We start from the raw sequence: 18,120 nt of genomic DNA, 5'->3' as shown, positions 1-18,120 counted from the left end.
AAAGCCAGAAAATACCGTTAAATCTTGTACATATGAAGTGGGAAAACATTCCGAGAAAATATGTTCTTCCTAAAGACGCCCATCAGGTTCACAAAGACAAACATTTGAAATGTTGCCGCCTGAAGACAATTTGATTTTAGCTTTCTATATCCGTGAGCTCTAAGTCATTTCAGAAAACAGCTGGAGAAATGTAAAAACTAAACAAATTTTATTAAAGTTCCACTAAATTTTGATGTAAGCTGATGGCCTTGCCCTACGGGTAAAACAATGGTTCCTACTTTGAAGCATTTCTCTTCCTTAAGGGAAAACAGATGCTACTGCTATGATTACGTTGCTTCGAGGAAGATTTTGGCCACATTACATATTTCATGCTTGGTTCTTTCAGGGGCTGGAATTGTGCTTTTTTTCATTCTGTAAAGATTTTGTGGCAAACAAATCAATGATTTTAACAGCAAACAATAGTGTTTGTATCTAATATTGAAGTGCTTACTCTTCTACAAGTTGACAGTTTGGATGTGGCTGGTGTAAATTATGGCTTTGGGGGTTTATTTTTTCAGAAAATAAGTTATCCATTATGTCATAAAAAGTTCTAGAGTTTTTTGTAATATACTTTCTGTAACACTTTCCTTGATTGCAAGATCTTTGCATACAGGTACATTGATTTTAAAGTTATGACGCGGTTGTAAGAATTATGTCTTGTTATAAACTAAGGGAACACAATCCATGAAACAGAAAACATAATATTTATAGTGAACCCTACACCAAGTGGTACTCTGGGTCAAATCTACAGGACGCTCTCATAAATAGCAATACAACGAGGAAAAAAAGACCTAAAGTCCATCAAGACCTCAATTGTAATGACAAATAGACATAGTAAGTTGATACAAACACAAGGAACACCGATAGTCAAGCAACAAACAAGATTAAATCTTATAAGGATTTTAGGATTCTAGGTCAGCGATGCGTCGACATGACAACCAGAGGTCTATTGAAGACCTCTATGGTTGTTGATGCCAGATTGCTGTAAGCTCCACCCTGTGGTCAGCGCTCATAGCAATGCAACAATTCTACTACATAGGAGCGATCTGAGCTTCGTTTCTATGTAGCAGAGGCGATCGAGTTGTGCCAGCTTCATGGAGGCTATTGAAGCATGGCAAAAGTAAAAAAAAAGTTAAAAAATATATATAAAAGTTTAAATCACCCCCCTTTCACCCCATTCAAAATAAAACAATAAAAAAAATCAAACATACACATATTTGGTTTCTCCATGTTCAGAATCACCCAATCTATCAATAAAAAAAGGATTAACCTGATTAGATTAATCTCTAAACGGTGTAGCAAAAAAAATTGAAGTGCCAGAATTACGTTTTTACACTTGAAATAGATCACTGTTTGTAATGACTCTATACAACATATGAGTTTCACTTTTTGTATTGATGAACTGAAATAACTTTACTTTTTGACGATGTTCTAATTTTGAGAGAAACACCTGTATATTCATATTGACATGCCATGAATTTATGGTTGTATTTTGACAATTATCACACTCACCAGGTAAAAGTAACTGGGTTACTAGAGTAGGATATTTTATCTCTTTTCCATGACATGCATGTGATGGTAGATGTCAGACCAAATAACTATTTTACTCAACAGAGTGAGATGATTATTTCATTAAACCAACATGGAATTACAAAAAAAACAAACAAGAAAACATTTTTTTTTTAATTTATGTTCGGTTCATCTGTTAACTTACCACTATGTAAAGCAATCTAGTAATTCTACTTTGGCACCATGGTAAAATCTACAAGAAAATATTTAGTCTGAATGAGATACATATTCAGTACAATTATCTACACATACTTCCCAGACAAGGTTTTAATTGTGAGCTATTCCTGGTTTTCTTTTTCTTTCACATTCAGGTGAGGCCTGGTTTGACACATGGAAAAGTATTCCATCAGTAATAGGGTCCATCCATATGGGCATGCTCCTGATGAGGTGGTGAATGTTCTTTTTAGGGATCTCCTCCCAGACCTAGCTTAAAGCATCAGTCAGTCCCTGGACAGTCTGTGGTGCAAAGTGGCATTGGTGAATAGAATGAGACATGTTGACTCACATGTGCTTGATTGGATTCAGATCTCAGAAATAGTCAAGCCAGTCCATAGCATCAATGCTTTCACCATGCAGGAACTGCTGACACACTTCAGCCACATATTTCCTAGCATTATTATGCATCAGAAGGAACTCATGACTCACTGCACCTGCATATGGTCTTATAATGGGTCTGAGGATCTTATCCCAGTATCTAATGGTAGTCAGGGTACCTCTGGCTAGCACATGTAGAGCTGTGCGGCCCTCCAAAGAAATGCCTCTCCACACCATTACTGACCCATTGCCAAACCATTCATGCTGGAGGATGTTACAGGCAGCAAAACGTTCTCCATGGCATCTCCAGACACTGTCATGTTTGTCACATGTGCTCAGTGTGAACCTGCTCTCATCCATGAAGAGCACAGGGCACCAATGTCGAATCTGCCAATCTTGGTGTTCTCTGGAAAATGCCTATCGCTCTGCATGGTGTTGGGTTGTAAGCACTTGTGGATCCTGGGACCTCATACCACCTTCAGTCTGAGCAGACACATGGATGTTAGTAGCCTGCTGGAGGTCTTTTTGCAGGCCTCTCGCACTGCTCCCCCGTTTCTCCTTGCACAAACGAGAAGGCAGCAGTCCGGATATTGGGTTATTGCCCTCCTGTGGCCACCTCCACATCTCCTGATGTACTGGCCTGTATCCTGCTATCTGCTCCATGCTCTAGACACTCTGATAACACACACACGCTTACCTTTCTTGCCACAGCTAGCATTCATATGCAATCCTGGATGAGCTGCACTACCTGAGCAACTTATGTGGGTTGTACTGTAGACACCGCCTCATGATACTATACCTCTATGGGTGAGAACAATGACAGAATGCAAAAGTGACCAAAATAACAGCCAACAAGGATGAGAACAGAAATGGTCTGTGGTCACTACCTGCAGAAACACTCCTTTATAGGTGTTATCTTGTTAATTACTTATCATTTCTACCTGCTGGCTGTTCCATTTGCACCACAGCAGGAGAAAGGTGTGCAGTAGCCAATTTATTTATCATGGCCAAAGGTATTTATTAAACATAGACACATCTGCCTATTGTAGCTACTCATTACATATGTGGTTTTTGGCGTGGTGCAAAATCTCAATATATTATCTTAAATGATTATGCAACTTATCAATGGTTGAAACTAATTTACAACTATTTTTAAGCAATTTAGCATGGTATGACTTGTATGCAATATATATGTTAATGGACGTACTATTATTTATTGTTACTCTATAATATATTTTTTGGCTTAAAAGATGCATTTTTTGTTTCTCCCCAAATTTGGGGGGAAAATGGGGGTGCGTCTTATAATTCGAATATACCTTACCGGCCGCTGTGGAGCAGGATCCCAGGGTCGCTGCTGGAGGAGGCATGAGTGGCGCATATTTGCAGGGTGTTTGGAGGTGCAACACTGTGGGTGTTCGTTGGTGCGGGGGCTTCACTGACATTTTGTGAATGCCCGGAACCCCTGTACTTCAATGGTTTACATTGCGGTGGACTCTGGGAAAATGGCTGTTGGGGGCAGCGCATGCGCAGATGGAGATCTCGGCACCAAGATTTCGGGAAATGAAATCTGAGCACCAAAATCTCCATCTGCTCATGCACCGCCCCTGCGGCCATATTCCCAGAGTCCACCGCAATGTAAACCATTAAAGTACTGGGGCTCCGGGCTTTCAGAAAATGTCAGCAGAGCCCCCTTCCACTGAACACCCACAGTGTCGTACATCCGAACACCCTTTCCTCCCATTCTGGGGTCCACAGCATCGCCCCACTCCTGCCTCCACCAGCAGCGACCCTGGGACCCCGCTTCACCTCAGTAACCAATAAGATGCATGGATTATGAGAAGCACCACCATTTTATTAAAAAAAAAGTTTTATTTCCTATTTTTCTCCTGAAAATTTGGGGTGCGTCTTATAATCCGGTGCATCTTATAAACTGCAAAATACAGTAGTTATTATACCAATTTGTCTAGATTTATGTACTACATGCATCTCAGTATATAATTGCATATTATTCACCACTCCATATCTACTTCAGGGCTAATAGTTTTTTTCTGTATCCTTGTTCCACACTACATACTCTGACATGTGTATATGTTTTTTGATCGTTCTATACTCATTGCTGTGTTTTGTTTTGAAAAATACATTTTTGATATAGTTTACTTTTTGGATTGCACCCAATGATTGACTTTGGGGCCATATAACAAGAGCAGGATGCATAGAGCCATTTTCTGGACATTTGTGTCGAATTTAGAACATGTGTCTTTACTGGGATCATTAAGCCAACTCTCTTCAGTTTATTTCTTACCTGGAGTATATACCGTATATACTCGAGTATAAGCCGACCCCCCTAATTTTGCCACAAAAAACTGGGAAAACTTATTGACTCGAGTATAAGCCTAGGGTGGAAATGCAGCATTTACCGGTGAATTTCAAAAATAAAAATAGATCATTATTTCCCCATAGCTGTGCCATATAGTGCTCTGCACCGTTCATATTTCCCCATAGGTGTGAACCATATAGTGCTCTGCACCGTTCATTGTGCCCCATAGATGTGCCATATACGGTGCTCTGCACCGTTCACTGTGCCCCATAGCTGTGCCATATACGGTGCTCTGCACCGTTCACTGTGCCCCATAGCTGTGCTGTGCCATATACGGTGCTCTGCACCGTTCACTGTGCCCCATACATAGCTGTGCTGTGCCATATACGGTGCTCTGCACCGTTCACTGTGCCCCATAGCTGTGCTGTGCCATATACGGTGCTCTGCACCGTTCACTGTGCCCCATAGCTGTGCTGTGCCATATACGGTGCTCTGCACCGTTCACTGTGCCCCATAGCTGTGCTGTGCCATATACGGTGCTCTGCACCGTTCACTGTGCCCCATAGCTGTGCTGTGCCATATACGGTGCTCTGCACCGTTCACTGTGCCCCATAGCTGTGCTGTGCCATATACGGTGCTCTGCACCGTTCATTGTGCCCCATAGATGTTCCACATAAATTTGTGCCGCCGCTGCCGCAATAAAGAAAAAAAAACACATACTCACCTCCCTTGATTGCAGCTCCCGGCGTCTCGTTCCGGCGCCTCCATCTTCCCGGCGTCTCTGCTCTGACTGATCAGGCAGAGGGCGCCGCGCACACTGTATGCGTCATCGCGCCCTCTGCCTGAACAGTCAGAGAGCAGAGACGCCGGGAAGATGGAGGCGCCGGCCGGGAAGATGGAGCGACGCCCGGCGGCTGGAACGTGGACAGGTGAATATGCTATACTCACCTAGTCCTGGCGATCCTCGCGCTGTCCCCTCCTGTCTTCGGCGCTGCAGCTTCTTTCTCTATCAGCGGTCACCGGCACCGCTGATTAGAGAAATGAATAAGCGGCTCCGCCCCTATGGGAGGTGGAGCCGCTTATTCATTTCTGTAATGAGCGGTCCCACGTGACCGCTGAAGAGAGGAAGAAGCTGCAGCGCCGAAGCCCGTGGGACGGCAGGGACAGCGCGAGGATCGCTGGGACTAGGTAAGTATACCTCAGCGCCCTCAGCCCCTCACCTGCCGACCCCACCGCTACCGTGACTCGAGTATAAGCCGAGGGGGGCACTTTCAGCCCAAAAATTTGGGCTGAAAATCTCGGCTTATACTCGAGTATATACGGTACTTCATCCTTACATTATATTGTTATATATTTTTGCAGTGACTCTAGTTTCTCCTAAAGAAAGAGCACAAAGTCAAGTCCAAGATCAAGGCTGTATCTCACCAGCCTTCGGTATTAGTGACAGATCTCAATATCTTGTTATCTGGTCTACAAAGAAGTCCTTCTGCTCAGCATCTATTGTATTGAGTGCTCCAATTGCTAGACCTATGTTCTCACGTAAATCTAAAAAGCTGCAATGCAAATACATTCAGACTTCAGAACCTCTGGTCAGATTTAACTGATGAAATATCTGAATATTCCCTTTCTTTTCAGTGCACAGATATTTTTGCATTCAGACTATTGACTTAGCCTTTTTATTTCTCTCCATAAGATCAATGGATGTCTGCTCTTTGAGCCCTTCTCCAAAGCAATATCCCTCTACACACCAATGTCAATTACAGCACACATTTCTATGAATGACGGAACTGCTATTGCTTAAAGGCACTTTGCCACTGCTCGAGCATACATAAATCTTCATATGGACGGAGGCTTAAGCAAGATTCACCTTAATAGTAAAACATAAAAGTTCTGAAATCTTTTCATCCTCTTAAGATGAATTTGTTTGCAAACTAAAACTTGGTTTGTAGTTTAGTGTAAACATCTTTAGATGTGATGTAAATATGAATAAAATCTAATAAAATGCAGACAATAAAATGAAACATGAAAACAATGGATTAAATAGGATTTGAATCAGCAAATATTTAACCCCTTAAACTCCGGAGATTTTTTGGGTTTTGCGTTTTCGTTTATCACTCCCCTCCTTCCCAGAGCCATAACTTTTTTATTTTTCTGTCAATATGGCCATGTGAGGGCTTATTTTTTGTGGGATGAGTTGTACTTTAGAACGACACCATTTGTTTTATTATGTCGTTTACTACAAAACAGGGAAAAAAATTCCAAGTGCGGTGAAATTGCAAAAAAGTGCAATCTCATGCTTTTTTTTTTTGGGGGGGGGGGTTTGCTAGGTTCACTAAATGCTAAAACTGACCTGCCATTATGATTCTCCAGGTCATTATGAGTTCATAGACACCAAACATGTCTAGGTTCTTTTTTTATCTAAGAAGTGAAAAAAAAATCCAAACTTTGCTTAAAAAAAAATTTGTGCAATTTTCCGATACCCGTAGAGTTTCTATTTTTCGTGATCGGGATTTGGGTGAGAGCTTATTTTTTTGACAGTGGCATTTAACTAGTTAATAGGGGTGGGTGGATCACGATTCCAAATGCACTTATTTCGGGTACATGTCAGCTGTTCAAAACAGCTGACATGTCCTGGCTTTGATGCGGGCTCACCACCGGAGCCCACATCAAAACGGGGATTCTGCCATCGGACGTACTATTCCGTTCGATGGCAGAAAAGGGTTAAGATTACCTATTTAATCTCTACCTTGTTGTGTTCAGCTATCATTGAATTTCATTATATATTTGTAGTAAAATATCAATATAAAGCTAGTAATTTTTTTCACTTAAACCTCTACGCATCCTTATCCTATTCTTAGCATTCCAATAGGTGGTCCTCCTTATTGATAGACAGCATTTCTTGAGTGAGTCTGTGTACTTAAGTAACTGTCAACCATTGAAGAGGACAGCATGCTGGACTTCTAAGCTTTAACTCCTTTCTAACATATGACATACATTTATGTCATATATTGGGTGCCCTTCTTTGACACAAGTTCTGAAATGGTTCCATTCTTTCTTACCCACACATGATGGCTGTTTAACTCACCCATCATCTGCCTCTATCAGTAGTTGGTAGAGCTGTGTTCTGTCACTGGCTGTTAACTTGTTAAATCCTGCATTTGTAGCACGCTGGTCGGGGGGCATGCAATTCTAGGTATGCAGGCTCTTCAAGAGGACAAAAAATACAGTAACAAGATAAAAAAAATTTTAAAAATATTTAAGTTTATATAAACATTTTATTTCTTTATTTTTACTTGGTGGAACAGCATCAATAAAAGTCCAATCTATCAAAATATTAAATCCATATCCAGAATGCAAAGTTACCCCTCACACAGTTCCATCAACCAAAAAAAGTAAAATGTTATGGATCCCAGAACATGGTGACACCAGCACATTTTTTTTTTACAAATTTCCTTGTATTTTGCCTCTTAAATAAGAAAAATGTATACAAGTTTAGTATCTCCATAATCACACTGACCTAGATTATCATATTGACAGGTTATTTTACCGATCAATGAACACTATATACATAAAACACAAATAATACTGTTGATTTTTTTGTTGGGCAATTTCACTGCACTTGGAGTTTTTTTCCCCATATTCCAGTACATTAAACATTAAAATGATTGGTGTCATTCAAAAGTGCAACTCATCCAACAAAAAAACAAATATGTTTTCAAGCACTGAAAAATAATTTAAAAAAGTTATGGCTTTATGGCTTTTATTCCAAGAGAAGGAAAAAGCAAAAACATAAAGCAGGAAAATTGAATGGTCAGGAAGGCATTAAAATCTACTGAAACTTTTCATACAATGGTAAGTCTAGTGGCTGCAGATTAAACTAAATTTACAACCTGCCTGGTTCCTTTCAAGCAATGCTTTAGTAAATGGGTCTAAACTAATGAAAATGAGATAATGAAATAAGAAAATCATATTTTTGCTTAATTCAAATTCAAAATGGGAATAAAATGTCCTTGATGACATGTCATACTGCATTTTTCGGACTATAAAAATCACCAACCATAAGACGCACTCCAAATTTTCAGAAGGAAAATAGGGAAAAAAATAATACGTCAAATGGGGCTCTGTCTTACAGCCCAAATGCAGCTTACTGGGGGGATCGGCAACGCTGTTAGAGCATGGTCACAGGAGGTGTTCGATGGTCTGGCGATGATATGACTCCCATCCCAGACTGGTGCAGCAGGTTTGGAAGTGCTCGGTGGTACTGGGGCTCCGCTGACATTTTGTGAAAGGCAGGAGCCCCCGAACATCCATTGCTGTGATGCGGTGGCATTTAGGAAAATGGCTGCCGAAGGTGGCACGTGGGCAGATTGTAATCTTGGCTCCGAGATCTCATCTCCCTCTGGCGGCCATTTTCCTGGAGGCCACTGCATTGCAGCAATGGAAGTGCAAGGGACTCAGGGCGTTCACAAAATGTCGGAAGAGCCCCCACACCACCAAGCACCTCTGAATACTGCCGCCCCAGCCTGGGATGGGAGTGAGATCATCGCCCTGCAGTGTCGTACCACCACAGAATAGCGCAAATCCTGCTGCCGCCACACTACTGAAAAGTACATCCGACTATAAGATGCACCCCAGTTTCCCCCCCAAAAAAAAATTTTTGGGGGGAAAGTGCGTTTTATAAACTGAAAAATACAGTGCCATCCATATAATTCAAAATTACATGATATAATTTTCCTAATTTCTTACATTACAAAAAAAACCTCACAATTATTTTCAAACACTTACAAGTCATACCAAACTGAATGGAAAGATGCAAATTGACAAAGTTGACCTGAGAGAATAACTCTTACCTCTTTGTGAGCAAATTTTTACCTTAAAAAACAAATCTCATTTTTCAAATCTTACATGTGTCACTTTATGTGGAAATAACTCTGGATTTCTTCAACATTGATTCTTAGATTGTTGTTTTTGTGACACAATGTGTTTTAGATTGATGTGGGTTTTTTATGAATATATCTGAATTTAATCAAAATGTAGAAAAATTTGCTATTTTCATTTTTTTATGTTGATACCCTTAAACCAAATAATCACAACATATAAACAGTTAATAAACAACTTTTCCCTTCTGTCTACTTTATGTGAAAATCATTTTTCAAATATTTTATTATTTTGTAAGGATGTCAGTAGGGTTACATTTTTGCAGCAAATATTTTTTAAAGGTAATTTGCAAATCTATATATGGACCTATTTAATTTTGAAATATCTTTGAGGGGTATATATATTGAAAAAAAACAGTGGTAAAATTTGAAAAACTGCATCCTTCAAGTTACGGTACTCAAAATGGCTTTCACAAAATGTATTAACCTTTCAGGTTCCTTGCAGGGATTAATGCAAAGCAGAATGAAAAGATTAAAAATTAAATGTATTCACTAAAACATTGACAGCCTCAAATTGTTATTTTCGCAAGGTGTAATAGGAGAGATTGACACCTAAATTTTCCCAATCTTAGAATCATTTCATATGTGGTCAAAAATCCTGCTTGGGCACATATCAGAGCTTGGCAGCGATGAAGTGCTTTTTGATTTTCGAAAGGCAAATTTGGCTGACATTATTGGTTGACACTATGTTGCAGTGCAGAGCACTGAAAGTGCCAAAATAAGAGAGATTCACAAAATTACCAAATTTTGGAAATTAGACTCACAAAGGAATTCATCTAGGGGTGAAGTGAACATTTTCAACCAAAAGGCGTTTTTTAGAGCAATGCAAAATTGGAATGCAAAAGGAAAAAATATATTTTTTTTTCCCAGTAATATGCTGTTTTAGTTTGAAGTTTTTTATTAGGAGAAAATTGACCACACAATTTATTACATAACCTCTCCAAAATGAGCTGATACCTCAGCATGTGGTTGAAAACTATTGTTTGGGAACAGCTCAGGGCTGAGAAAAGAAATGGCGCTATTAGATTGGAGTGAAAATGTGACCGAAATAGATTGTAGACGCCATGTTTAATTTAAAGAGTCCCTGATGTGTCAACATATCAGAACACCCATCATGTGACTCAATTTTGGAAAATAGTCCTTTCAAGGAATTTATCGAGCGGCATATTGAACATTTTGACCCCACAGGGTTCTTCAACGAACTCCGTAACCTTGGGACAAGCAAAAAAGGATGTGTCTTTTAGTAAAAAATGTAAATAGCCTTAATTTTATCATTTTCACAACCGTTAATTGGATAAAATAAACACTTCCATTTATTATGAGATTTCTCCCAAATGCAGTCTGTGGTCGAAAACGAATGCTTTGGCACACAGCATTGCTTGGAAAGGATGGAGTGCTAAATTAAATTTTAAAGCCCAAATTTGTCTGGAATACATCCTGGTCATTATTTTGCTTTTGCAGAGCTCCCATGAGTGCCAAAACAGCATAAACCCTCACAATAGAGAGAATTTTAAAAATATAATCCCTAAAGGAGTTCATTTAGGAGAATGGTGACCATTTTTAATCCACATATAGTGATGAGCGAGTGTGCTCGTTACTTGGGTTTTCCGAGCATGCTCAGTTGATCTCCAAGTATCTAGGGCATGCTCGTAGATTATGTTTGTGGCCCTGCAGCTGCATGATTTGCCGCTGCTGGACAGCCTGAATACATGTGGAGATTCCCTAACAAACAGGCAATTCTTGCCTGTGTTCAGGTTGTCTAACAGTCGCAAATCATACGGTTTGTGGGGACACAAACATAATCTACGAGCATGCCCTAGATACTCGGAAATCAACTGAGCATGCTCGGAAAACCTGAGTAACAAGCACACTCTTTCATCGCTATCCGCATGTGCGTCACAGAATTTTGTAAGTGTGATGAGCTGGCTATGGCCTAAGGACTATTGGACTAATGGACGTGTAGCCAAGTTCACGGCTCTATGGGATGCAGACTTTTTCCAGCACATAATATGGGTTAGGTAGATATTATTGTTGTGTTTTATTGGAGATTTGCTTGCTCGTCAGTTCATCCTGAGGAATCAATGTTTCAATTCAGTAACAGCAAGTAGAGGAAGACTTACAGGCTGGATGTATGGCGGAGTGTATGAATGACCCTCCATATAATGTTTTTCTGGCTTTACTCTCTGTGCAAAGCCTTTATGGGTGTAGAAGTTTCAAAAAAGGACAATTAGGGGGTGCTGCAATGATATCAAATGCATCTGATCCATGTACTGCATAGCACTGTCAGCATTCTGCCACCTAAAGGGGCTGGATTATCATTACAGCACCCCAATTGTCTTTTTTTAAATTTAGGAGGGTTCCTATTGCCCCAAACCCTTCTTAGTATATTCCCTCATATAAATTCATCTCTACTGAGGAGTTCTCCACTACAGGGCGATGCAATGCATATATAGGGTTTGTACAAGAACATTTTTAGGTCACAATTGGGAACTGTCCTTGACAAGACAGGAGATACTGCATTGAGCCTGGCAGAGAATGTAGCTTTACCGGTCTGATTTCCCTTTTCTCCCTCCTGCATGATGTTTTTAGTGATCAAAAATTTCTAATGGTAAGATCTAACCATTTTTTAATTAAGCACTGGTTCACTTTATCACTTTAATGTTTGTATATGTCATTGTGAGGTATTGGCTACTTATTTTTTTAATCTTGAATATTAAAAGTTATATTTTATCTATGATATCTGATCCTGCTTACCTCTGCTTAGATTGATTGGATTCTTATATCCCTAGTGGGTTTTCCTTATTTTCTTCAAATAAAGAAAGAATTATTTGCTATACTGTGCTACCCCCTCTGCATCACCTGTTTTGCTTTCTCCCCTAACCAGCAGCTCTAGTATGATCAGACCATGTTCCTGTACGGTCAGACACAGCCATTACACAGTACACAGCAGGAGCACATTTATAAGATTATCTCAGCACAGGAACATTTTTTTTAACACATCAAATTGTAGAACATATTATTTTATTTAAAGATCTACTTACTAAAATGTTGACTAAAATTATCTTTGTTCATGGGATAACCCCTTTAAATTGTTTTCACTGGGTGCTTGTTCTTTTTCCTCCTGTATAACACTGACCAATTATGAACAGGCATAGAAGCTGAGAAAGGACTTGTTATGATTTCATCAGGTACACATGAACTGAGTCTGCGAGTCCTGCCAGCTTAAAGAGTGAGCAGCCTAAAGCACTGAAGATATATTACACAGTAAAGAAATGTGGAAATATTAACTGGAATGCTGAGATGAGTAGTATACCGCAGAAGTGGGCTGTGTATAGATGAGAGGAAGGTTTTAAAGAGAACCTGTCAGCAGGATTTTGCAAAGTAAACTACAGACATTGTCATGTTGGAACTGTTACACTGACCGGAGGTATTTTTGGTTTAGCCTTTTTGTTTTTTGCTCCCCTTCTTCCCAGACCCACAACTTTTTAATTTTTCCATCAATATGGCCATGTGAAGACTTGTTTTTTGCTGGACGAGTTGTCATTTTTAACAGCACCATTTGTTTTAACATATCATGTCCTGGGAAATGTAAAAAAAATCAAAGTGCAGTGAAATTGCAAAAAAAGTACAATCCCACAGTTGTTTTTTGTTTTGCTCTTTTCCGAGGTCCACTAAATACTAAAACTGGTCTGCCATTAAGATTCTCCAGGTCATTCCAAGTTCATAGACATCAAATATGTCTAGGTTCTTTTTTTATCTAAGAGGTAAAAAAAGAATCCAAACTTTGTTAGAAAAAAAATATGCGCCATTTTTTTCGATACCATAGTGTCTCCATTTTTCGTGATCTAGGGTCGGGTGAGGGCATATTTTTGTGCACCAAGCTGATTTTTTTATGATACCATTATGATGCAGATACAATCTTTTGATTGCCCATTATTTCATTTTAATGCAATGCCGCAGAGACCAAAAAAGCATAATTCTGGCGTTTTGACTTTTTTTTATTGCTACGCCGTTTAGCAATCAGGCTAATCCTTTTTTTATTGATAGATCAGGCCATTCTAAATGCGATGATACCAAATATGTGTATGTTTGATTTTTTTAATTGTTTTATTTTGAATGGGGCGAAACTTTTATATTTTTTAAATTTTTTAAATATTTTTAAAAACATTTTTTTTCACTTTTGGCACGCTTCAATAGCCTCCATGGGAGACTAGGAGCTGCCACAACCCGATCGGGACTGCTATATACAGGTGAAAATTAGATAGCCTGCATGTAGCAGAATACCTCACTTGCTATGAACGCCGACCACTGGGTGGTGCTCATAGCAATCCGGCAGTGACTACCATAGAGGTCTCCAGGGGACCTCTCGTTGTCATGCCAACCCATTGGTGATCCGCGATCACGTGACATGGGTCATCAATAGGCGGAAATCCGGCTTGATTTCTGGAAATGCATGTTAAATGCTGCTGTCAGAATTTGACAGCGGCATTAATGGGTTAATAGCCATTGGTGGATCGTGATTCCACCCGCCGCTGTTCCGGGCACATGTCAGCTGTTCAAAACAGCTGACATGTGCTGGGAAAGATGTGGGCTCATCTCAAGGGATGGAGTCCAATGTGGGCATACTATTACGCCCAACGTCGGAAAGGGGTTAAAATGATACCTGCAGTAATGTTCCTGTGAAATTTTAATTTAATGATATGGTCGTGCTTTGGGGCGGGCCTCTAGGCAGGTCTCATCTTGGCGCTCTAGGCCAGAGAGATACACAGACAAAGAGAGAGACACAGATAGATAGACAGAGAAAGAGACGGACAGGGAGATAGACAGAGAGAGACAGACAGAGAGACAGACCAACAGAGACAGACAGGCATAGACATACAGAGAAACCGACAGACAGACACACTCTCACTCTGTTATACATCAACCACTCATACGTATACAGCCCCCTTCATAGAACTTGCCATTGCAACACAGAGTATGTCAGCGACTCTGCCACAGCAGTACAAAGTATGTCAGCAACCCCCGTCACAGCAGCACAGAGTATGTCAGTGACCCCCTCCATAGCAGTACAGGGTATGTCAGTATCCCTGCCACTGTATCTCTCTCTGTCTGTCTGTCTGACTATTTCTTTCTCTCTGTCTGCCTGTCTCTCTCTTTGTCTCTCTTTGTATGTCTCTCTCTGTCTCTCTTTGCCTGTCTGTCAGTGTATATCTTTCTGTCTCACTGTCTGTCTTTCTCTGTTTCTGTCTCTATCTGTCTCTCTCTGTCTCTCTGTCTGTCTGTTTCTTTGTCTGTCTGTCTCTTTGTCTCTGTCTTTGTTTCTCTCTGTGTATCTGTCTTTGTTAGAGCAGAGACACACTGCTGTCAAGCTCAGGTCAGGAGAGCCCAGACAGCCAGTACGAGTTTTACGATGTGATTCTCGCTGGAGAAATATGGCAGTGTGTCTCTGCCCTTACTGTCCGTGTTTCTATGTCTGTCTCTGTCTGTGGCTCTCTCTGTCTGTTTTTCATTCTCTTTCTGTGTATCTCTCTCTGTCTGTTTGTGTCTCTCTCTTTTTTTCTGTATGCCTCTCTCTTTGTCTCTCTCTCTATCTCTATCTGATGATGGTTCTGGTGCTGTATTCATTTACTAATTGTGGGTCCTGGTTATATATTCATGTTCAGTTGGTGGGTCTGGTGCTATATTGATGAACTGATGATGGGTCTGGTGATTTAGTCATGTACTGATGGTTGTACTGGTGCTATGTTAATCAACTGATATATTCATGTATATGATATATGACATATTACTGTATATATACATATATTGTGATTGTACTGTATCTTTTCATACTAAGTGAGGTATCCGTACACATTATACTAGCTTACTGTAATTTAATGTGTTTGAGGCCTTTAGTATAAAGAGATATAAAGGCACGGATGATTGACCTCGTGGAGACCAAAACATCCAACACCGCGGAGACACCATCATGTGTTTCTCAACGCAGTGATCCAGAACACTGCCCCCAAATATGCAAATGCAAGTAGAGGAGCTGCGGAGACACCATCACGTGTTTCTCAACGCAGGCAGTGAATAGCCAGGCCTTTCACCGGGAAGGAACAACCAAGGGAAGGGCAGCATCCAATAAAGGAAAACATCCAATAAAGGAAAACCACCTATGCCAAGCATGGTATCCATCGACAGACAGCTGTTTCGGGGGTTTTGCCCCTCATCAGTGTGGAGTAGGAAACTGGCTATTAGGAGCAGTGCCTAGTAGAAAGTCTATAAAGGCACGGATGATTGACCTCGTGGAGACCAAAACATCCAACACCACGGAGACACCATCACGTGTTTCATCCAATAAAGGAAAACATCCAATAAAGGAAAACCACCTATGCCAAGCATGGTATCCATGAGGGGCAAAAACCCCGAAACAGCTGTCTGTGGATGGATACCATGCTTGGCATAGGTGGTTTTCCTTTATTGGATGTTTTCCTTTATTGGATGCTGCCCTTCCCTTGGTTGTTCCTTCCCGGTGAAAGGCCTGGCTATTCACTGCCTGCGTTGAGAAACACGTGATGGTGTCTCCGCAGCTCCTCTACTTGCTTTAGTATAAAGAGAGACCGCCTCTCCAAAATAATAATAATAAATAATAATCTTTATTTTTATATAGCGCTAACATATTCCGCAGCGCTTTACAGTTTTTGCACACATTATCATCACTGTCCCCAATGGGGCTCACAATCTAGAATCCCTATCATACAGTATGTCTTTGGAATGTGGGAGGAAACCGGAGAACCCGGAGGAAACTCACGCAAACACGGAGAGAACATACAATCTCTTTGCAGATGTTGTCCTGGGTGGGATTAGAACCCAGGACCCCAGCGCTGCAAGGCTGCTGTGCTATCCACTGAGCCACCGTGCTGCCCAAAATGAAAGATTGGGTTTTGCAGAGCAGAGAACTATGATAAGATTCCATAAAAATAGTCACGTTTCCAAGCTTCCAATAAAACATTACCCATTAAACAGTTAAACAATGGCCTGTACTAGAATGACACCCAGGTGGATTCTGACTGCTATTCTTTGTTTCACTTGAATGTTAAATCTGCAAATTGGATGAAAAATGAGTATGCAAACAGGCCCACAGACTATAATAGGTATGTATCCGATCTATAAAAAACTCAGATAGAACAAATATGTGAAAAAAGGGCATTTGACTGATCTGAACAGCTGTAGTCTAGAATTATTTCACATTCAGAGTCTATAGATATCTTGCTGATATTTGTTATGGGCTTTGTAATTATCAATGGATGTTGTACATAGCAGACAGCAAATATAAACTTAAATCCACTGCGGTATCAGACATTACCACGTATGATAGGCTTAGCTGCAACAGCTCAGTAGACAGTATCATGCAAGGTTGACTTAGGCCGGGGTCACTCTACCGTAAATACGGACTAGTGCTATGCAAGAAAACATCACATAGCACTCGGACCAGTGTTAGTCTATGAAAACATCTGAATTATTTCAGCTCAATACTATGACGGCCATTTCAGACTCTTCAGCACAGAAGTAGTCCAGTCCAGACTAAGCACAGCTGTATACAAGCAAAAAATGGGAGTGTATCCAGCGAGCGTAGAAGGAACAGTGATAGACATTTATGCAAAGAATTTCTCAATATGTAATGAATCCAAAAATGTTATATGTATAGACAAAGATTTAACCCCTTCCCCCTAGAACTACACATTTCGGCAGATGCCTTTTTCAAGTGTTAATCTATGGGGCAGCTCACATCACCGAATTTTTTCTCAGGCGAATTCTACGTGCATGCTCTGATTTTATGCGTATATCGTCCAAGACGCGCCAATGCAAAACCTATGGGTGCGAGAAGAACTCAGACACCACCCGGACCATCCGTGTGACTTGCGAGAAATACACACACATTTTCCTAATTTCAGCCCACTGAGACATTAAATTCAATGGGGAAAAGCAGTGAGAAATGTAAAGCCATACGCATGTCATTCGGATGTCATACGGATACGTAGATGCGAGGAAATCGCATCATCGCATTGCAAATGCAATACACACGGATGACCATACGGAGAACACTCCTGCGACTCTCGGCAGGGAGACTCGGACCGATTTTCCATATGTTTAGTGTGACGCCGGCCTTAGATGCAATGTCTCAACAAACAGTATCAAAAGCTTGAAATTTGGGTTGACCCCAGTTGTTATTCTTACCAGAAGGCTTATATTTTGCATAAACTCCATATCCATATTCACATTTATTAATCAAAGATCTTAATATATATACATACAAATTTTCCAAATTGCCAAATTGTGCCAGAGGTGAGATCGAATGAGCATCACATGCTTGAAACAAAGTTGCTTACCCAAAATTATGAGAGGTGCCAAGAATTTTGTCCAGCCCGTCATGTGGGTTTTGTGTGAAATAATTCTGTCCAATTTGACTTTTTTTCCTTCTGTATTTTTCTGTGTTGTTCCATAACATACAAAGGAAATAAACGTATGTATCCCAAAACAAGTGTAAGTGCAATAGTTCTCTGCGAGTAATTCTTCATTTTTTGGAACAATTTCAACAGGGCCAACACTTTTGGCCATAACTATAGTTAGGCATGTTATGGTCCATAATTTTGTGACATCATACAATTTGTAGCCCATAAAAAGAAACCTCATATTCTAATTTCGCTAGCTTTACATATAGTGTAATTTACATGCAAATAC

The 18,120-nt window shown here is 40.3% G+C and overlaps 1 protein-coding gene across 1 annotated transcript in view; it reads left to right on the top strand.

The window, feature by feature from the left end:
* GRIN2A (glutamate ionotropic receptor NMDA type subunit 2A) overlaps window positions 1-18,120 on the top strand; it is a 781,341-nt gene that overhangs the window by 560,402 nt on the left and 202,819 nt on the right. The window lies entirely within an intron of this gene.

This window comes from Ranitomeya imitator, chromosome 7 (assembly GCF_032444005.1).
Source record: "Ranitomeya imitator isolate aRanImi1 chromosome 7, aRanImi1.pri, whole genome shotgun sequence".
In the NCBI taxonomy this organism is placed as follows: Eukaryota; Metazoa; Chordata; class Amphibia; order Anura; family Dendrobatidae; genus Ranitomeya; species Ranitomeya imitator.
This window is presented reverse-complemented; position numbering and strand designations above follow the sequence as displayed.